The 23,274-nt window shown below is 40.7% G+C and overlaps 1 protein-coding gene across 1 annotated transcript in view; it reads left to right on the top strand.

Annotated features, from left to right (window-relative positions):
- Positions 1-23,274, top strand: part of LOC310929123 (LIM and calponin homology domains-containing protein 1-like) — an 85,296-nt gene that overhangs the window by 495 nt on the left and 61,527 nt on the right. The gene's annotated exons all lie outside the window — the stretch shown is intronic.

Raw genomic sequence — 23,274 nt, 5'->3', positions numbered from 1 at the left:
ATTATATTGTATATAAATATTGCATGTGTACTCCCTGGCCAGTTTGTTAGGTACACCTGTTCACCTGCTTATGGATGCTGAGCTGCTGAAGTTCAAACCGAGCCTCAGAATGTGAAGATAAAAGTGATTTAAGTGACTCTGAACGTGTCATGGTTGTTTAGAAACTGCTTATCTAATGGGATTTCTCTAGGGCAGGGGTCTCAAAGTGGCGGCCTGGGGGCCACATGGGGCCCGCCAATCGATCACATGCGGCCCCCTCGCTTAATATAATGTTATAATGAAAACTGGCCCACGACCTCACCGTCTTTTAAACACAGTGTGTAGCTGAGGCACAGCTGTCAGCGAAGACATTTGGTCATAATTATCCCATTATTAAATGTATCATATACAGCATTCAATTACATATATAAATACGCTTGTTAGGACCAGAGCATGAATGGCAGTAGCCGAAACGGCTCCTGATATGAATTTTAATTACAGTCCACACTATTATTAATGTAATTTAAAATAGATGTCTCTGTTTTTGATATTAATATATTAATTTTGCATCATAAATAGTATTATTAAGTATACGTGTGATATCATGATTCAATATTGTGAACACTTTTGTTCTCTAGGCCGGCCCCCTCTTGACCACACTAGATGGGCATTGGCCCCCAGGTCATTTGAGTTTGAGACCCCTACTCTCGGGTTTCTGGACAAGAGAAAATATCCAGTGAGCTGCAGTTTTCTGGGATAAATGCCTCTTAGATGCCAGAGGAGAATGACCAGGCTGTTTTTTGTACAAGCTCTTTAAGTAGCTGTTGTGTTTCTAAGGCATGACGGCAGAAAACCACACCGCGTGCCACTCCTGACACTTAATGAGACGTCATGTGTTTCCTAATAGAGTGGCTGTTGAGTCGCCTCTTAAATTCTGCAGCATTGTGGTGGTGGTGGTGGTGGTGGTGGGGGAACTATTGTACAGTTAGCTGTGGGCCCTGCTGCATGTTTGGCTGAAAGCGAGTGAATGTGGATCATGTGGGATGGATTTTTGTTGCCTCATTGTGAGCCCTGCTGAACAATAATCACAGCACACAAGTGAGGGTTTTGTTCTGGGGGTGGAATTTCAAACACGACAACCGTCTGACCCCCCTGTGTCTGGTGTGACTTTGTCGTCCTGCAGTGTGACACTTGACAGGTGGATGTAGACACAATAAACATTTACATAAAGCGGGTAAACCGCCACCTAAACCATATGTATTTGTTCATTATTGTCCTCTGATATCACTCGACCTGTTGCTTCACCAAGAAGAGAATAAAAGAAGATTGTGATACTGAATCAAATCTTTGACGCCCTGTATCGATTTAACAAAAGTATTCATAACAGCTTTGTTATGGTATATTTTAGCCTCTGACCTTTAGTTGGCAGCAGGTCTCGCTTGGGCCAATCAATACTCTGCCTTTCCTTCCACTCCACTAAAGAAAACTGTATATTATTTATACCATTTATAGTTGATTTAGTTTGATTGGGGACACACGAAAAAAAAAATCTCCCATGACCCATTTGTGGGTCCTGACCCAGTATTTGGGAGTCATCTTGCATAAAGCATACTATTACATTATCATGCACTATACGTATCTTATTTCCAGACTATTATACGCGGTTTAGCTTTCACTCCTATATAAACTGGAGTTTTTGTATACGTTGGCTATAACAGATCCCCTTTGTGGGCGTCAAACTCCTCCGAGGCCTGTGTCACATCTTTAAAAAGCCACTACTGACCTAGAATCTCGGAGGCAGCTCAGGGCTGAGAGCTGAATAGAGAGAAGGAAACTGATAACTACTCCCCTGTGTTGTCGATCCTCGTCGTTTTTTTCCTCCCTGTGGGGGAGCGGTTTCATTTCCCACGCGCACCTGGTGATGCTCCTCCGGTCACCGCGGGGCAACCAGAGACCGGGTTGCTGGTTCCATAATGAACGGATCGACACAAAAGCCGGAGTCAGCGACGCGATGGCCGATCTTTGACTGCTTAGATTCAAGTGTTGTATAAGGTGTCAGTACTCGAGGCTAGAGGTTACTCTGTTTACTTTGTATTGTCGGTGACTAACCAGACGTGTGTGTGTGTGTTGTGTGCGTCTGTCATTCCATTTTTACGAGTTGTATTTGAAGCTGTCACACTGCCTTATCTTAAACTTCCCTAATGGTTATAAATCTTTATATCCTGACGTTAAGAGAGAGCTTTACAATATTTGACAGTCCATACCCAAATAATAACGTGCAAAAAAACTGTTGTGTTTGTCTTAATTTGTACAGACATGTTTTATTAGTCTTGATGCAATCTTTAGGGATTGTTGGTAGCCTAAAATTGTGTTTTGGGTGATTTTTTTTTAATTAACTCGGAGCGGTAACCGATTTGTTTTGGCAGGTGACAATAGATATATATACGTTTGAACACGGCTGTGCAACCACACAGAGACGGTTCGAGCTGCTGAATAAAAACCTAATTTATGCTCCTCTGTCAACGCGTTCTTGTGGCTCTACCATCGCTGCGTCTGCAAGTCGGAGCTAATTTTTGGTTCACTGCTGGATTTTGTCCTGTTCATTGTCTCACTAAAGGCAACAGTGTGTGCTGCGTTTACTTCGACATTGATCGGATAAGAAATGCAAGATACATCGGTATCTTCGGTATCTTCGGTATCTTCGGTAATCAGCTGCTCTGAGTTTGCTTTCACACTTCCGCACTTTAGTGAAACGAACCAAACCTTTTGAATAACATATTCCCCTCCTCTGCATCAAGACGAGACAAACAATGAACAAGGAAACTCGCTCATCTGTTGGTTAGTGCTGGACAACATCTGAACCGGACTTTCCAAGCAAACGCACTAGGATTGGATTTAGAAGGAGCTGGTGTGAACTAAGCCTTACTTACCAGTGTGCGCGGTGCCGACTTTGGCGATCTGCACTAGTGTTCTTTTATTATCATGTCTAAGTTAACTGCAGTGAGACCTATGTGCATCTTAGCGTAGTGGTGAGAATTATGCCGGAATTTGTGTTGGGTTCACCTGGTTCTTGTGTTCTCACTAATGCTGGTAGATCAGTCAGTCAGGGGCGACGGGAGCTCAGTGGTAGAGCGAGTCGTCTTTCAACGTTAAGGCTGACAGTTTGATTGCCAGCTCTGTTAGTCTACATGCCGATGTGTCCTTGGACAAGACACTTGACCCTGCGTTGTTCCTGACGGCGGCGTGAAAGTGTGTGTTAATGGGTGAATGGCAAAACTGTAGTAGCTTTAAGTGGACATCGAGACTAGAAAAGCTGTATAAAGAGAGTGAATGCTGATGAAATGCATCCAAAATGTGTTAAATTTGGCTATTTCAAATGGGGGTATTACTTTCCACATCTAATTATATTACAACGATGCCTTTCAAAGCGGCCATAGAGTGGTCCTATCACACATATATGTGAGTTATGGAGGTCTACTTACATACATTAACTTGTTTTTATGGTCAAAAACCTCCTTGTTGCTGGAAACGAGCAGATAGAAATCGCTCCTCCCTGAAGCTCTCCTCAGTCACACTGTTTCAGGCTGAAATCTCATCCCCAGAAGACAGAGTGTGTTGTGATTGGCCAGCCAACAACAGCTTTCCCAACTGTCTTGTGATTGGCCAATACCTGGAAGTGATGTAATCAGCACAACAGCTCTCAGAAGCGCAGCTCCCCCCTCTGGAACGATGGATGCACTGCAACTCATTATCAAAACATTGGTTTAACAATGTTTAAAAATAGCTTTGTCACAACTCCCCGCCACAGTCCCTTTATGCTTTTGACCCAGAGTCAGAACCAGAGTCAGAAGATACTGAAACACCTCCACAACGGACGCTTTTCTTCTTCTGCGGTTCAATGTACGCAACCGTATGTGCCCGGACTAGTGCCCAGAGCAGGAGGATCTGCTGTTCAGGAGAACCACTGTTTACGTAACCAGACCAGGTTTTTTCAGAGATCTCCCTGAGCCCGAGATTACAATAAAACACAGCATTCTCAGCAGTGGCTGAACTGTTTGTTTCAAACCTTCAGGGCTTCTTAAACAAGGTAATGACACAGATACACACTAAAAAAGAGCGTTAATTGGAACTTCAGGTCTGGGGCCGCTTTAAAATGTGAAAACCATGCTCGGACAAGTAGTTCTCAGCAGCCCCGTCCCTAAAAACCCACCACCACCTTTACATATGAAGCGTTCACACCTGCACTCATGACTTCCTTGACAGCAGCAGCAGCTTCCTCCCAGCATGGACTCAGTGATGCTGCAGCTAATGACAGTGTTTTTGGTTCGACTGTCCCTTTTGATGATGATGATGATGATGATGATGGTGTAAAACCCACAGTTGGTGAGCATTTTGATTGATTTGCGTCACACAGCCATGGGGTGTCTGCAGGAATTGAAACCCCACCTGACTGGGCCCTTTTTTCTCAGGACACACCTTAGCGCTTTCCTTCTCAATGGTTGTTTGAAAAATATTTTTGCTGCTGGCAAATTTAAAACCACAGCTTAACGGTGGGACAAAAACATTGTCAGAGTTGTAGTAATTCGTCAGTCGTCTTGTTATGATTGCCGACGGTTTATTTTGTGTGTGTGGAAAGATATCCAACTGATAAATAATGGAACGACTTTATATAATAATGTAACCCAGTAGATGCCAAGAAAAGTGAAAAATAAGATCATCAGATATTTCTTTCTCTATTCATAACAACCCCAGTTTAGCCCTGTAACTTTTACATTTATTAATTCATTTAGATTAATTGTTTGGTGTATGAAATATCCAAGATAAAGTGGTAGACGGTGGATGGATGGACATTTTAACTGTGTTTAAGATATGCAAGGGTATTTAGAAGCAGCAACTTGGCCGAGCAGAAGGGAATTGGAGGGTTGCCGGTTAGAATCCCCTGCCAGGTCATGGGCTGAGGGACCCCTGAGCAAGATACCTAATCCCCATTGCTCACAGGGGGACTCGGAGTGACGATCACGAGCCTGGATTTAGGGGAGGTTTTCATGAGGAAGGGCTTCCGGTGTAAAATTTCTGCCAAATCAAATATGTGCATCATCCACTGCAGCGACTCATAGAGAGGGAGAAGCCAACAGGAAAACATAAATAAATAAATAATTCAGAAGCAGCAACTTTCATTTGAGAAGCGAGAACCTCATTCAGCTCATCAATCTTCACTATTTTTTGCTTGATGAAAGACTAAAACAATGATTTCATTATCAGCGTTGCAGTAGCAGCAGTTCTCTTCCACCCTGATGACTGGCTGACGACTGAATAATTGTTGTTGAATAAACACAACTTAAAAAAAAAAGTCATCTCTAACCAACTACAACAAAAACACAGCAATTAACTGTGATTGCAACAGGTTTTTGTTGTGTCCTCACTTTCCACAGTTTGGTGTCATTTCCATTTGCGAGGCAGGAATTTAAGATATACAATCTAACAATCTTTTTTTTGCAAGATGTTGTTTTTCCCCCAGTCGTTGTCGCAACTTGTTCCTCCTCTCTGCTAGTTCTGTATTGTCTGCATATCTGGCTTTTATTTCTATTCCTGAAACCCCAAAATCCCCCTCCCCCTCCATCCCAAAGCTGCCTCCTTTTATCCATGTCATGGCACGTTTCTTTTTTTTTCTTTTTTTTTAATGGTGCTCGCAATTACACAAACATTCATTGTCACACTGGTGAAAGGAGAAGTGATATCATCTGCACAGATATCATTCCACTCGTATCACTGTGCCAGACAGTCTGTATTATTGTGACTATAGTAACTGATCCACCATTCCCCCTTTTTATGCACAGCATGTATAATTCTGTGCAGTATGCAAAACCACAGAGACTTAACAGCTTAACACAAGGAAATAAATGACATTTAAGTCCGCATGAATGGGTTCACTTCATAATTTAGCATAATGCGTGTAGACTAGGGATGGGCACTGCAGAGTAGCTCAGTTTGATTATGCAACAAATGACTTAAGATAATATTTCAGTAAGTTAATTTCATGATAAATGTATTCCAAGATGGTCAATTTTAAAAAGAAAAAGTGCATGATTTGGAGAATGTCTTTGTGCAGTTTCTGCAGCTTTATCCTCCACATGAGGATCTCTCACCTACGGTCAATTTAGAGCAGAGGTCTCTTACTCATATGACCCAGGGGCCACTGAGCGTCTACGTTTAAGTTTTTTGAGTAAAAGATATCTAATTTGTAATATTTATAATGATATGTCGCATAATTTCAAAATAAAAGTGTTTGTTTTGAAATGGAACCATTAATAGATCACAGGATGAATGTTGGGGCTGACCCCAATTTACATAATCCCCATATTACATGTTTTTGGACTGTGGGCACACATGGGGAGAACATGCACACTCCATGCAGAAAGGCCCTCGTTCTGACCGGGTCTTGAACCCACGTCTTCTTGCTGCAAAGGCAAGAAGTGCAACCTCTTTTCATGTGACCTTTTATTCCTATGAAAGCACCTCAGCAGTGATTTGTGTGAGTAAAACTGGCAAAGATATCTGTTTAGAGAGGCAGATTAAAAAAATATATATACATTATTTTTCATATGTTATGAGTCAGGACAATGATAAATTGCCTAATTTTGTTCCACCCCGATAATGTTGATGTTAATTTGCGTTGGAAGTGGCGGCACTAATGTGACAGTTTCACTTGACTGAGGATATGGACCATAAAATCACCCATAGTTTATAGAAGTCAACACTAATATATTGTATGTGGCCACAGTTGCAAAATACAGCTGCAGCCTGTGCGTCCAACTTTTTTGTTGTTCTTATATAGAAGACATATCTGAATCATATTTTTGTTATTCAATAAATCACGTAGCAACTCTTGTGCAAAAGGGAACATGGAGGGCGTCCAAAAAGACGGTTGACTGCACTGCCAAACAAACACTTTTTGCGAGGTGATTGATTGCACCCTGTTGAGAGCCAACTTCAACTGACGGGGGGGATAAGCCGCCACAGTATATCAGGTGGAAAGTGGCAGATGGGACCAGACTTGATGATAACTCTCAGTGCATGACATGGAAACTTTGAGTTAAAGAGCGGGAAATGCTTGACCCAAGCCAAGAAGGTTGCAGGCAGAATACGACGTGGTTTTTCAACATAAACGATCGTCCTCAGTTGAGTTTCTCGTTGATGTGGATGCATTTTAATTTGCCGAGCACAGTTCTTTTGACCACTGGTAAATGTTTGAATTGGCAAGATACCAGTACGCTTCATTTGTATTCACATTATAACATTTGCCTTCACTCCCCAGTGTTAAAGGTTTGAACTCGATCCATCCTTCCCACTTTTCTGGAAGAGTAAAGTAGAGCGAGTCTCTTTCAGCCAAACCTGTGCACATTTGACGCGACATGGAACTTTGCTTCATGTTTGCTTTGAACACGTCATTAGACTGACGAACAGCTGAAACCAGTGAAACAAGTTTCCGCCAAATGTTCTACATCCATTATTATCCTCTCTGCAATAACACTATTTGGATGAATGATCGGCTTCTCTTAAATTTGGGTAAAAGCTAATCCACTCCTTTAAAACCTAAAGTGTATTGTTTTCTGTCTGATTTTTAAAAACATCACTGAGATAGCCTCGTGTTTAGCTGCGTGTCTTCTAAGCTTAATCCCTCATGTATCTGTCCTGTCAAACCTGAGTGTACATCTGCTCTGCCTGTACCAAATCCTCATCTTTGTCGGATATAGTGACGGCACGTCCGCACACACACACACACACACACACGCATTCTTGTACTTGCTGCATACTGAGGACCAGGTAAAAGAGCTGACAAAGTGAGGACCAGCATTTCCACTTTATAAATCAACACAATTACAAATATCTACTTCATGAATGACATCTACTAAAATTTGACCCAAAATGTTTGGTCCAAAATTTGAAAAAAAAATTTGACCCAAAATTTGACAAAAACGTCATACTATACTGTCATCCAAAATTTGAAAAAATTTGACCCAAAATTGTTGGTCCAAAATTTTGAAAAAAATTTGATGCAAAATTTTTGGTCCAAAATGTGAAAAAAAATGTTTTACCCAAAATGTTTGGTCCAAAATTTGAAAAAAAATTTTTTTACCCAAAATGTTTGGTCCAAAATTTGAAAAAAAATTTACACAAAATTTTTGGTCCAAAATTTGAAAAAAAATGTTTTACCCAAAATGTTTGGTCCAAAATTTGAAAAAAATTTTTTTTACCCAAAATGTTTGGTCCAAAATTTGAAAAAAAATTTACACAAAATTTTTGGTCCAAAATTTGAAAAAAAAAAATTGACCCAAAATATTTGGTCCAAAATTTGAAAAAAAAATTGATGCAAAATTTTTGGTCCAACATTGAAAAAAAAAATTGGACCCAAAATGTTTGGTCAAAAAATTGAAAAAAAAATCGACGCAAAATTTTTGGTCAAAAATTTGAAAAAAAAAATTGGACCCAAGATGTTTGGTCCAAAATTTGAAAAAAAAATTGACGCAAAATGTTTGGTCCAAAATTTGACAAAAAAGTCATACTAAATACTATGTCGTCCAAAATTTGAATTTTTTTTTTTTTGACAAACAGAGTATAGCATGATAAAGCAACCTAAGGAAGTGATTTCAATGAAAACAAAGTGAGGACCGACCAAAATGTCCTCACTCCGTAAAAATGTCCTCACTTTGTTGGTTAAAAACCCTCACTGGTCCTCAGTATGGCGCAAGTACAAGAACACACACACACACACACACACACACACACACACACACACACACACACACACACACACACACACACACACACGCACACACACCTCTGTGTTTTTTGGCCCGGGGTTGTTTTTAAAAAGCCTGTGCCAGATTTGAAACGATCCGTAACTCCCTTGTTCCCTAACACCTTCCATGATGTCATTACCAGTTTTGGGGGCACATTGTCGTTCCTTCCGACAGAGTGGACTGATGATGCCTTCAGAGTGTTGAGCTTCCTTGTCAGATGTGTGGAAGAATGTGATGTTGGAGGGGAAATATCTGTCAGGGGACGGTTCAGGCCATCGCTCACCTTAATTCTCTGCATGAGCTGGAAAATCCATGGTCGACCACAAACCACCCCCCCCCCCCCCCCGCACACCCTCCCCTCCTTGTCCTATCTGTGCAGCTTGAATGATGAGCTTAGAGTCCACACTTAAGTGTATTATTCCAGGATGACAACTGAGCTAAAACATGGGCATATGTCAGTGTGTTATCCTTATAGTTTAGCAGTCATCTTTCAAACTATAGCTCTAATGGGGCAACGTAATTAGATTGATGCCTGATTTACTGTCAGAGGAAAGACAATTTGTCAAATTCACTGTTACTAATTGGTGTTTTTGCAAACATTGGGTATACTGTAGTCCTGATGTTGACCGATAATACCTAAATATTTTTGCATTTTTCAGCAGTACAAAGTCTTCCAGAACAGTCTCTGAAATCGTGTCAATAAAGCTGCATTAGTCGCAGCTTTGGCCATTTATTTACTGCCTACACCGGAGCGACCAAATTGGCTATTGATTAAGCGGCACACAACATATTTATCCATGTCGGACTCCTGCTGAGTTATGGCACGGCAGAGCCCATACACATAAAAGAGGAGCAGTGTTCAGCCACTCACACAAATGAGAAAACCCAGAAAGTAAAGATGCTAATCACTAATCCAGTGGTTATGATCTTCTTAATCTCAGATGAAGCCTTCTGTCCTTTTTGCTGGTGGAGCAAGAAAAAGAGCATCAGGGATTGGAAGTTTCAAATGAGCAAATTTGATAGATTTTTACTTGCACAGTTTCTTATTATTTTAGCTCTTGATGTAGCTGTGTTTTGTTAAGTCAGTGCACAAATTCATCCACATTTTTTTCCAGCATATTGTAAACCTACGTAATGGGATAAAAATAAAATGATATTATAATACTGTGGCAAATGTGTCCAGATGAGTCTTGATGAACATGAATGCACGTGAAAGGTCGGAGGTGATCTTGTGGTGGATTATCACAGTTGAGATTAGCCCCACCAGTATGTGAGCATGTCTGTTCATTTGTTAAAATGGCGGTCATTCTGCCTAACATGTATGTACTCTGTTATTCTGTGACTTAATTGCAGATATGCACATCCATAGCAATACTTGAGTCTAATTTATAGAAGACAGGACAGTAATACAATTAAAATAATCTCAGTTTATCATGTACTGTGAGCTTTATATGAGAAGGAAACATTACCAGTTAAAGCACAGTGTTCACTCTCTGGAAAAGGTTGGTGGTTTGATTCCTGATTCCTCCATTCAGCATGTTGGAGGAACTGTAATGTGAACGTACTTTTGATTCATTCAGTGACCCAAGCCCCTTGCTGAGTTACGTTGCAGTTAAGTGCAGTTCAGGTTTGACTCTAAATTGACTTAATGTTTGAACGTGAGTATTGTTTGTCTCTGTGTGATGACCCTGTGTTCAAGGTCTCTACTTTGCCTGCGGTTGCTGTGCGAGTGTGACGGATGTGTTTAAAAGTACTGTTGTGTTGCTGCATTTACCGTCTATCTTTAACCAGCCATTTTAAGAAAACCATAATGCTGTAACTGTGGGGGACACAAATGTTGCACCCCTCTTTCAGATCTCTTTACAACGCGACCCTTGAGAAGCATTTATATCATGTTTAGCGTAGACGGATCACAGCTCATTTCCCTTTTTTTCTTTTTCCCGATATCTGATGTTCAAACCCTGTCTGCATCATATCAAAGACAAGACAATTGGCACTTACAGCCTCTTTACTTGTCACTTAGCATAAAGGGAGGTGTGGGGGGGGGGAGGTGCTCCACGATGGATGAGCATCCCATCAAGGGTAGTGGAGTCCTAGTTGCTAGAGAAACCAGAGACAAGGACCGTCTGAGTGTAAAGCAGCTTCCTTCATCCATAGAAAGTGGCACAATAGATGGACGTGTAAAGCACTTCATCGTCCATAAAGAGGGAAAGCAAATATTGCTTTGGTTGCTGACTTGATTTTTAACATTCATGACAGCACTGTTGTCACAGGTTAAGGTGTATCAAACATTTACTCGTGATGACCAGGGTTTGCTGATTGCAGAGCAACATCGTCATCATTCTGTTGTGCCCTGTTGCCTGATTTTTATAACGCCCTTCATCTCAAGGAGCTTTCTAATAAAGCAGTGGGTTTGTTGGCCGGCGGTCGCCTCCAATAATGGGAAGTGGATGTTTCTGAAGCCTGTACCTGCACCAAAAGTAGATGACCCCGGCTGACAAGAAGCACAAGCGGAAAGGGTTCCTTTCTGAGCAGGGAGGAGGAGGAGGGTGGAAAAAAAAAGAAAAGCCACATAGCCTTAGTTATCTAGTAAAATCTGCAGCTACTTCATTTCACAAACAAATGTATTCAAATGGAGCTTGGCCATTGCTCTGGGTCAGGTTGATAACAAACATATTTGTGCTCGCTGACTTTACCCTTTCATAGTTTTATCGCTAAGGAAGAGACCTTTTAGTTAATTGAAACTGTAGTGTAGCATACTCATAGATTTCTGGCTCTAAAAAAACCCCATAAATTATTATAGATATAAGAAGATGATTCAGTGGCTAGAATGTATTTTTCCACGATCATGATTTTAGAAAGTAACTGCATTTGGTAACACTTTATATTAAAGGCGCCATATGTAAGAATGTGGCCAAAAACCATTAGTACACTCAAATTCAAAATACAGAGGTCTTTTAGGTTTCGTTTTCTCCGCCATTGTAGCTCAGACCTAACTGGCAACACGTGGTTGCTCGGCAGCTGAGACTCTACTGACTGCAATGATTGGTAGACGGCGGTAGGTGGCGCCACATGCCAAAACATGATTTCAAAAATAAACATATGTGTTCTGCAAAATATTTTTTTATGTGAATATTTTGGCTGTACTGTTGTTGTTGGTGAGTTCAGTTTGTTATCTGAATATTATTCCTGAGTCTCTGTGATATATTAGGAGGATTTTATGGCCAGTTGCTTTAGATTTATTACATAATGCACCTTTAAGGAACACATATTCACCATTAACTAGGTGTTTTCTAACATATATAAGTTGCATACTAGCCCTTTAATTGTAAGTATTAAGCACATATTAACACCTTATTATACATAACCTTATTCTACCTCTATTACGACATGAATTGAGATTTTTCGTACATAAGTTGTTAATATTTACTAATAAAGAGCTAGTATGCTACTTGTATGCATGTTAATTAGCACCTAGTTAATGGTGAAAATGTGTTCCTTAATATAAAGTGTTACCCTGCATTTGATTAATTGATGGATAGAATCAAGTCTCAGTGCAGGGAACATCTGCTGCTCAGCCTGGATGTCTCTTTAACTTTCTGTCTTCATGTACGCGTCTGTTATCTCCGGGTGTTCCGAGTCCATCTTTGTCAAAGTCGGGGAATATTCATCGTCGTCTTGTTCAGCTGTCAGGCCTCGTGTGCTCAGGCACTGAAAGAGAGGAGGATAAAAAAAGAAGTGCCTTGAAAGCAGCCTGCTTCTCAATGTGCACTGCAACAAAGACGCACACCCATGAACACACACGGACAACAAGGTCCCGAGTGAAGGAGCCACTGTTGGCCGAGGGCCACGGCTGCACAGACTCTCCGTAGCATGGAAGCTGTGAACACGGTTGTTGTTTTTTGCCAGGAATAAAACTGACAGATGCTGACAACATATTTCTGTGAGGTTTGAGGTGGTTGGATATAAAATCACACTTTTTTTTTTATCTTCTTTACTTCTTTACATTTTTTATGCCATTCTCAGTCTATGTATAGTTTTTAGAGCTAAAATTAAACCAGACATCGGACTTTATGCTTGGCAGAGTCAGGATAAGCTGATCCTGCCGTGTTTCCAGGTTCAGGTGGTCAGATATTGCAAGACTAACAACTAAAATGTGCAAATTCTTCATGTAAATATGTGTTCTTATCCATCTAGGGCTGTACAGTATGGCCAAAATGGTTATTATGATTCAAAATCAATCACTTAAACATATAACCTTCTCAATTCTAAAGTAAAACGATCGTCTTGTTTTAATGTATAAACTGATATCCTTTGTTTTGCTTCAAGTTGACACCATTAGCTGTGGATTTTGATTAAAAAGTCTAATGGTCCTGACAAATCTTCCTTTCTGTTGGACTGTGCACGAACCACAGCTGTTTCAATTAAAGACACCGCCATTAACGTGTATTTTCTTAACGCCACAATTAGGCGCTCTTGATTTAGGATTTATTATTCAGCCCTCTAGGAATTTTGGTGTTACTTCCTCATCAACCTTTCGAAGTTTTACTTGGCCTGCTTTCCTTTCCTTTTCATTAAGCAGCAGCAGCAGCCATGAGCTAATAATGATGATGGCACTGGAACAGAAACTTAAACTCTGGAGAAGCCTTTTTGTTCCTCTATATATATATATATCAGTAAAGGTTAGTCAAAAATATTCAGGAGATGAAGGGAAAGATGTTCCAGCAAAGAAGTTTTTCTCCAAATATGCGTCACTGATCTTCTGTCCTTCCCAACAAATACCTTAACATGCTGTTTTAAACTCTTGTCTGGTGGATCTTATTTAGCAGCAGTTGGGAAAATGGCAGTATTAATGAAAACATGTCAATGAGAAGTCACACTTCTTCCTGCTCTCTACAGCTGGTCTTATAGCAGGCATATGGGCCACTTTGATAGATGTGACAGACTGATGCTCCTCCACTGTCCAGGGGAATGTCTCTAATTGGGTCACGACTGAAGCCTGAGCTGGTTTCCTATAGTTTTCTGAGCTGCGGCACTGGGGAGCTGGACTCTTTCTGACTGTCGAGGGAGCAAGTGCAAACTGTCCGCGATGGTAGACTGAGTGATTCTTGTGTAGCATCAGTGTCCGATTGGTTTATTAAAAAAAAACAACCTTTTCATTCACTCCGTTTGTCCAGTTTTGGTCTGCACAAGAAGATTTATTTGACCACCGTGCTAGCGTCACAGTATTTGATCTTGATCTCCCATCTATTTGCTATCTCAACTTCAGACCTAAATGTGCTATTATACAATACTACGTTTGACATATTGTGAATCAGCTTTTCAATGTTTGCTCTCCTGCAGCTGAAGAAATATGGCGATTATACAGATATGAGGCTACATCCAAACGACTGTACTTCTTATATAAAGGTTTTTTTTTTTATAGAAAAACACATTCATTCTACTCAATAAGCATTATAGAGCAGTATAAAAACACTGTTGCCTCCATTTTAGTTTGAAAGTGGTGAAGTTTGAGTTTCAATGGGCTAAAAACTAGGGGCGCACGATATTATCGGCAAATATTGGCTTTATCGGATATCGGCAAATGCACCAAGATCTGCCAATATGACTAATGTATATAACATATACTCATACAACAATTTTTAAACCTGTATAAAGAAGTATGTATTTATATCGGTATCAGTTAATCAGCCCAAGCACACCTGATATATCAGATGCAGGCAAAAGCGACTTCATTTCAGCTTTTGTTTGGTTACACAACACAGTTTTTATTCGTCTCAAATAAGAACATAGTAGTAGAGTGGAGCAATGACTGAAATGCATATTTTGTTGATTCATCATGGACTCAATCTTCAGTTATTTGGTCTGACTTAAGGTTCAGCGTCGGCGTGACTGTTCCGTCCTCATCTGTGCAGGTTTCAACTGAATCTTGACAATGAAAAAGAATAACAGTAGAAGCTCTCTGCCTCAACTTGTTGGATGGAAAAAATATATCGTGTCTTTGAAAAAACGACAAAGATACCGTCTGTTATTTCAGTCGGAAAAATCAGATTGTTATAGACTCAACAGAGGAGATTTTTATTTATTTTTGGGGGCAGATGACTCAGGTCCAACATGAATGGAGGCTTTTAGAACTGAGTGGGACGGTTTGTCATTGTCTCACACACACACACACACACACACACACACACACACACACACACACACACACACACACACACACACACACACACACACACACACACACACACACACACGCACACAAATCTCAACCAATTAAACCCAGCATTCCTGAGGCCCTCAGTCTCCATCCCATTTATACACACACACACACGCTGGCCGTCCCCAGCAACAATGCGTGCTGTCACCACACTCTGGAAAGTGACACAATCGTTCCTCAGCTGACTGCGTTCATTTTGTCAGGACAGGACTTCATGATGCAGCACTGCTGACACTCGTGTGTATCTCTGCTGTATCAGAGGAGCATTTTCATGTAGTTATGGCATCTTTGCTGAGCAGAAACAGTCTTAATGTCTTAATGTCTATCTTTATTTCCAAAGGATGAACTGAAGGTCTTTCATTGTTTTATCTTTATCTTAAAATGCATACATTTCCTTAGTGTTTTGGATTTAGTTTTTCCTGCGGTCATTCTAGACGATTACAGGAATAGGATTTCAAAATAAAACAACAACCCCCCGTCTGCTCCCATCACTGACCCTTATTTGGTATTCTGCTAAAACCATTAACTGCTATTTGCATGAGAATATGTTTCTTTCTTTCCTTCTTTCTTACTGTTGTTACCACTATAGTCTATATGCAGCACCACTGAATGATTTGATCAGCATGTTGAAATAGTTTCACAGAAAAGTGTGATATTGTAATATATCGGCCACACACACATATTGTAATATATCGACCACACAGCTGTAATCCAAATTATTCCTGTATTTGTTGTTCCTCATCATTGCGGTGTGGCAGCTCCTCCGTGGCGTGTTTAATGATTTATTTAAAAAAAAAAAAAAAAAAACAGGACGGTGAGGAAAAGCGGCTGAGCGAGATGAGCAAGGAGGAGAATTGTGAAATCATCAGAGAAGTCATGAAATAACCATGACTGTGTCCCTAAATGGCTCCACCTGCTGACCAGAAACTTATACCTCACTGCCAGACAACTCAAGGGAATGGACAAAACCACATGGCCTGGACTTTTCTTTGGAGAGTGTAGTGCATGTGAACAGATATAGAAAGAGAAGGTGAGAGCGTACCACAAAAAACAGATATAATAAAATCAATTTGTGGTGTGATTTTCCTCATAACTGTATCTGTATATGACCGTTCAAAAGCCAGTGGATGGGTTTTGGTCTGGCAACCAGTCCTAAACCAATAGCAGCCGACACACTGCTGCTGGCAGGTTGGAAGTGGAGCTTTCCACTGGGCTCAGCCATGCTGAAAACACAAGCATTCACTGTCATTAAAGGGGGATAAAAAACATCTGCCAAATGGCATATGTTTGATTTGTACAGTAGGAGTCCTGTTCTCTCTGACAGCAGCAGGCAGACAGAAGAGTCTCCCACAGTCTCTCTTTTTGAGGCCTGGACCACAGCCAGTCCCACAACACAGACCCAGAGTCTTATGTGTTAAACGTTGGCGACAGTTTAATAGTGACAGGTCATTTAGCATTTCTCATTGAAATACTAACACAGCAGAGAAAAAAAAGCATGTTAGATGGGTGATAAGGATCTGAGGTGGCTGATTGCAGTTGTTGTACACAGTGTAAAACATGCCTCCCTTTGATCTTGTTTATTTATTGCTTAATTATTTTGAATAAGTCAGCACTGGCATTCTTAAAACAGTTTTACATCCACGTCACAGGCTTTTTCTGGAGCTTTATTTTTTGATAATTTGCTCTTTCCCCATTGTCCTGTTTTTGTGCGTAATTTCTTTGAAAATGTTCAAATCAATGTGTAACTGTGGTATATTAAATATTTAATGCTTTTCCAGACGTTCTTTTTACAAGGCATTTCATCAGCTAAATCACTGTCTGTGCTCCATAGTTGTCATGTGGATCACGCACGCACGCACGCACGCACGCACGCACACGCAATAGAAAGACCTAGTCTGATCCACATCATTGGCTTTTGTACAATGTCACGGTGCTGTTGTTCAAAACACTCACTTCCTCTATAGTTAGTGTAACATTAACCAAGGAAAACGACATATCTGTAATCAGATTGCCAATCCAATCCGGTTTATCACCATGTCAAGAATTGGTTGAAACTTGGCTGTGATTTATTCAACTTCCTGGTTTTTATAACTACCGTTTATTCGTTATAGCGGGTATGAATTTGACAGTTGACTAGTTCTTACACACTGTCCCGTTTAAGAGTGTCAACTAAATACCTGCAGTGGAATGGCTTAGCCTACAGTGCTGGACTCTTGAGTGCAGTTATCCCCATCAGCTTGCTGGTAACAGGGGGGGGGATAAACTCTAATCCTGACTAATCTAGCCTGCTGCACTTACCACTTTTCGGGGGCAAAGCGTGTCAGGGCCCCTCCGTGGCCTGAGTCCAAATCTGACTATTTGCCTAGAAAACACTGTGACTTTGACCTTTGACTCTCACCTCTACCAAAAAGCAGCTAGTGATGTATTTTACAACATCTGTCATAACCAAGGATTTGGAACAGTCATAGTTAGAATGTGCCATCTTCTTTTTTTGCATATTTTAATACCACATGTATAGACAGTCCAAAGACTGTGTTTTACATAGAAAAAAGTTGAATCCAATATGATCTGTATCCCTTAAAGGTGCATTATGTAATACATCTAAAGCAACTGGCCATAAAATCCTCCTAATATGTCACAGAGACTCAGGAATAATGTTCATATAACAAACTGAACTCACCAACAACAACAGTACAGACAAAATATTTGCATTAAAAAAAATATTTTGCAGACTGCAAATCATGTTTATGTTTTGAAATCATGTTTTGACATGTGGCGCCAACTACCGCCGTCTACCAATCATTGCAGTCAGTAGAGTCTCAGCTGCCGAGCAACCACGGGTTGCCAGTTACGTCAGAAAACGAAACCTTAAAGTCCTCGGAATTTTGAATTTGAATGTAGTAACAATTTTTGGCCACATTAATACATATGGCACCTTTAAATATCACAAACTATATGCAGTAGAGCTGCAACTAAGGATTATTTCCATCGTCGATTACTTTCTCGATTAATCGAGTAATCGTTTGGTCCAGAAAATGTTGATCAGTGTTTGTCAAACCTGGAAAGGACTATGTCTTCAAACGTCTTGTTTTGTCCAGAAACCAAAAATGATTTTGGTTTGTTCTCTGGAGCAAAGAAACCATAAAATATTCTAATCTGAAAACTTGTTTTAATGCCTTAAAATCACTCGAGTATCAAAATACTTGACTATTTATTTAGTAATAGAGTAAAATAGTAATTGTTTCAGCTCTAATATGTAGCAAAGTCATCATGCTGTTAAAAAATGTTCCTCAAAAGAACTTAATATAGGAAGTAACCTGAAGTTGGAAGTTGAATATTCACTTTATTGGATCATTATGTTTCTGATGTTGTTATCGCTTCACTCCCACCTTCACATGTAGCCCCCACAGCTGGAAGCAGAGAGTTCACGGCCCTTCTTTGGTGGTTGTTGCAAAGGATTTCTTGGAATTCACTAATCTTGAGTTGAACACGGAGGAGGAAAACCCAGATACTGGATGTGACAGAGGAAACACTGTAAGAATATTCAAGGGGATTTTTGATGGTAATTGTATAACGTTATCAGCATGGTTCAGCTGTGGTTCAGCCATAACACATCCATTATACGACTACAAGCTAATACCCTGTCCTTAGAGAGCACGCTGATAAATTTGTGTTAATGTTTCAACTCCATATTCATTTCCGCACGATGCGCTCCACTCCAGAAACGGACCGTCTTTTGTTCTTTAGTGATATAATCAGTTATTCAAACCGCTACTAAGCAACTTATGCAACATAAGCATAAGCAAAAGCCTAAGCCTCAGTGGCTGACCCCACCGCTGCGTGTTTGGAATAATAGATGTTGTGAAACTATTCAGACGCTGCGAACCGACTTAAAATAACTTCTCCTTTCAAAGCTTTTCAAAGATTCATCCTTCAGCCCAAACTGCACAGTCGCTCGTCCATCACTAAATAAATGAAAATGTAGCTTCATGTGTTCACTAAATTCCTCTTAAAATCTGCTTTAAGTGGAAGTGATTAGTTAGCACGTGTTTAGAGTTTTGCTCATGCAATCACATCGCGTGATATAGTTTGGCGTCACAAGGGTTTAGTAGCGTTAGGGGGTTCAGCTGATGCTTTGTTGTTCAGCATTATACATGTTTCTCGCTGAATTGCCTATTTGATTCTTCTTATATAATTTGAGGCCATTGTGCTCTCACGATCTCTGCACCTTCATGTTTTCCTGCTCTCCCTGGAAGACACTGTATCAGTCCCAGGATTATTTCTTTAAAAGGCCCCCAAACTCCCCCGGGGAGAGGCACAATGGCAGGATTTCTGTGCATTTGGGCGAAGGGGAAAGCCTGGCTCCAGTGCTTCCTTTTTTTTTTTTTCCTGATGAAGCTTAGTGCTAACTTGGACTGACAGATGCTCATGTTCCCAGGGGTGACAGAGGGGCTTAGCCTTAGGGGAACTGTCAGGGAAGAGGGATTCATCACCTTCCAAATACAGATTTACACATTATTCCTCAATGGAGGAGGCCTTTTCTGGGCATTCTGAATCATTTAAGCTTTGTCTAACTTGGTCAATTAAAATGTGGTGTCCTGTTGCAGGTAATATTTCTGAGCGCTGCTCCATATCTATCTAATTGTGAATGATTTGTGTGTGTGTGTTAATACAGAACTTGAAGCTAATGGAATCGGTGTTGAGTTGCTTCTTGAGTGCACGCTTGGTCGCGATGACATCACCGTGTCCAGACTGTGTCTCAAACATCCAACACTTGTGAAAGCAGAAGCCACTGTAAACACACTGATTAACCCTCATTGTGTCGAAGTGTTGACACAGTATGTCACTGAAGCTCCTGATTAGTTCAGCCTTAGTGAGTACAGAGCTTTTCGATGAGAAGATATATGTGTGTGTGTGTGTGTGTGTCGGGGGTGGGGGGGAACATGTCCGAGCATGTACAATACACAACACGGAACGTTATCTTTTCATGTAGAAGGGTTTTGTCTGCTATTCATTCCTCCAAGAATGACGACATGAAGATGAAGTCTGTCGCCTGGATGTTGTGTTGAGCACAGTCAAGAAGCTACTGGAAAATAACACCTACAGAAATCCGTGAGAACCATTTGCTTAAAGCATAAAGGTGTGGCTCCATTAATATGAATAATGATCCCATAATAACTTTTCAGGCTACTGTAAATCAAATGATCTGAGAGTGAACAACACGTCTCCACCTCCTCTAGGCTCTGATCACATCCTTGTATAACAGTTCTCCTGCCCACTGCTGTGGTTTTTTGGGATTAATATCACATTGCGTGTTCAACAACAGTTACCAATGACGCTAATTTGGTACCTGCACAGTCGCGCTATAATACAGCGGTTACTTAAGTTGTAATTTGACATATATCTGTAGAAAAACAAGTTTTGGCTGCTCATCTGAGGCTCTCAGTGTGGCCAGTACCAGGTTGTTGCCCTTGGCCTCATGGAAACTGTAGTGAGGCCCCTTGGAAAAGCCACCCCTCACGCTTAGGAAGCTTAGCTCAGAGAGCTGGTGTTGACACAGAGACTTTGTTTCTGAAACTTATAAGCTGTGCAGGGTTTACACTAAAATCCTGATGGATAGGATGTGTGATATAGTAAAAAAAAAAATCGCCATGGCCTTTGATTAATTTGACAGCTAATTAGGTCACTAAGGGTAGATCGTAGTTGTTGGAAGAGCTACATCACAGGGGGGTCGTCTCGGAAAATCGTCAACTAATTTGATCATCTGTTAATCGGGTTGAAGGTTTTTTCATGATTAAAACAGGTTTTCTGATTGTTTCAGCTTCTTAAATGTGAATTTATTCTTAATTTCTTTGCGCCACATAACCAAGAAATCATTTAAAACCTGAATCATATTGGTTTCTGGACAAAACAAGACATTCGAGGACATTATCATTTCCAGGTTTGGCAAACACTGATCGCTCACATTTTATGGACCAAGTGATTACTCAATCAATCGTGAAAATAATCCACAGATTCATCGATTATGAAAATAATCGCTAGTTGCAGCTCTAATCTTGACTGAAATATTCCCAATGTCGCACTGAGCCTCATTGTGCAAACTCTAAAATCCATGCTTCACACACACAAACCTTTTGTATCAAAGTATTACTGACTTAAATATTCTCACTCCTTTCCACACACTGAGTGACTTCACTTGGCCGACAAGTCACAACTGTAAGCTCTTCCCCCTTGCTGCGAAAACACGATAATGTAATCGTCTTCAACCTGCCTCCAGCTCTGCACTCGTTTCGTTTCATGTGACACGGATCAAAGTTTATTTCATCCTTCTTACACAGGACTTAGTCCGTATACTTCTTATTTCCCCCTGGTGTTGTGGGCTTGAGGCCTCACAGAACTGGGAAGAGAAATGGGGGGAGAGAACAGGACAGGAGGGTGGGACTGAATGGCACCAATGGGGGCAGGAGTGGGATTAATCCACAACCCAAACATTGTTCCATTATCTCGGGGGTGGAAATTGGACAGACTGTCTGGAATACCCAACGTTTAGCAGCGGGCCAGACCATTTTAGTCACAGGGAATTTAGTTGTTTAATCAGAAGGAGCTTATCAAGAGTCGTGTGGTGGAACGTGAGGCATGAGGACGGAACGGGACGGAATAGAGACTGTTCAAACTCTGAGAGAAACAGGTTTCAGAAGAAAGCAGTCACCTGTGTGGTTTATTGTAGACTGTACTGTACAGAAACACAACCTGTTCTCATTCACTGCTGCGTTTACAGTCAGATGCCTGCCGTGCTAATGGCTGCAGTGTGGGAGTGTGTGGCACACACACACACACACACACGCTTGGCTGTTTAGACCTCATTTATTAATAATCACTGACAATGTGATGACAAAGAAAAATCTCTGTGCTGTGGATTAGGTTTTGATTTGCAGCGTGGGCAAAAGCGGCTAAAATACTGAAATCGAGAGGTTTGTCGTTTTTTGAATGGAGAGAAATTGAATATGTTAATTTAAAGGTGCCATATGTAAGAATGTGGGCAAAAAACGGTTACTGCATTCAAATTCAAAATACCGAGGTCTTTTAGGTTTCGTTTTCTGACGTAACTGGCAACCCGTGGTTGCTCGGCAGCTGAGACTCTACTGACTGCAATGATTAGTAGAAGGCGGTAGGTGGCGCCACATGCCAAAACATGATTTCAAAACATAAACATGATTTGCAGTCTGCAAAATATTTTTTTAATGCAAATATTTTGTCTGTACTGTTGTTGTTGGTGAGTTCAGTTTGTTATATGAACATTATTCCTGAGTCTCTGACATATTAAGAGGATTTTATGGCCTGTTGCTTTAGATTTATTACATAATGCACCTTTAACCGAGCATAATACTTACAATCAGGGTAATACTGTAGAGAGACATTGTCGAATTACATTGTCTTTGTCATACTGGCTTATGACGAGGTACAGTACAGGTCTGAACAGCTGTGTTGTTCATATTCGTCAGTGTAAAAGAGAAACGAGCATCTTTAGCCGGTTCGTTTGGGTCAACTTTAGGGCTGCGACCCATGACTTTCATGGACATAAATCACAATTTAAGATTATTTTAACTATTTTATACAATAATATACAGAAAAAGGGTAAAAAAAACAAATTTCACCTTCCGGAAGCTCACACTAAGTGTCTGTTTTGTTCTTAAGTATGAGATCATCATCATCATCATCCATCAGCCCAGACATCAGTGTCACTGATACCTCGGCATCCGATGACACCATGTAATTAAAGTTCAACTGACACCGGAAATGTTACGACATGCTCCCTTTTGTCAGGACCACTTCACTGGTAATTACGCTCCCTTCTGGAAATGACACGCGTCGCTCAAAAAAAAAAAATCTAGCTGAGAAACAAAAGAGTTGTAATTCAACGTTCCACGTGGCCTACTTCTCCTCTGGGGAAGTGTTTGAACCGTTGCTTTGTTGAGGTGACGGAGCAGAGCTGAGCCAAGTCTGGAGAACTTCTCGCACTCTCTGGTTTCTCACTTGTCTCGTGCAATTACTCTCACAGAATGTTTAGTTAAATATGACCACTGCTGCACGTGTGTGTGTGTGTGGTGTGTGCACTTTCCCCTGTAATTGTGAGCAGGTGAACGGACTGTTTTTCTTGCAGCTGTGATTGGGTTTGGATTGAACTTGTGTCACTTGTTAAATTCAGTGTTAACTTTCAGGGAAGTGTAGCACACGCTTACTTTATGTATAGTTTTCTCCTCAAGGGTACGACAT

Source organism: Microchirus variegatus (assembly GCF_963457635.1).
Source record: "Microchirus variegatus genome assembly, chromosome: 6".
Classification (NCBI taxonomy): domain Eukaryota; kingdom Metazoa; phylum Chordata; class Actinopteri; order Pleuronectiformes; family Soleidae; genus Microchirus; species Microchirus variegatus.
This window is presented reverse-complemented; position numbering and strand designations above follow the sequence as displayed.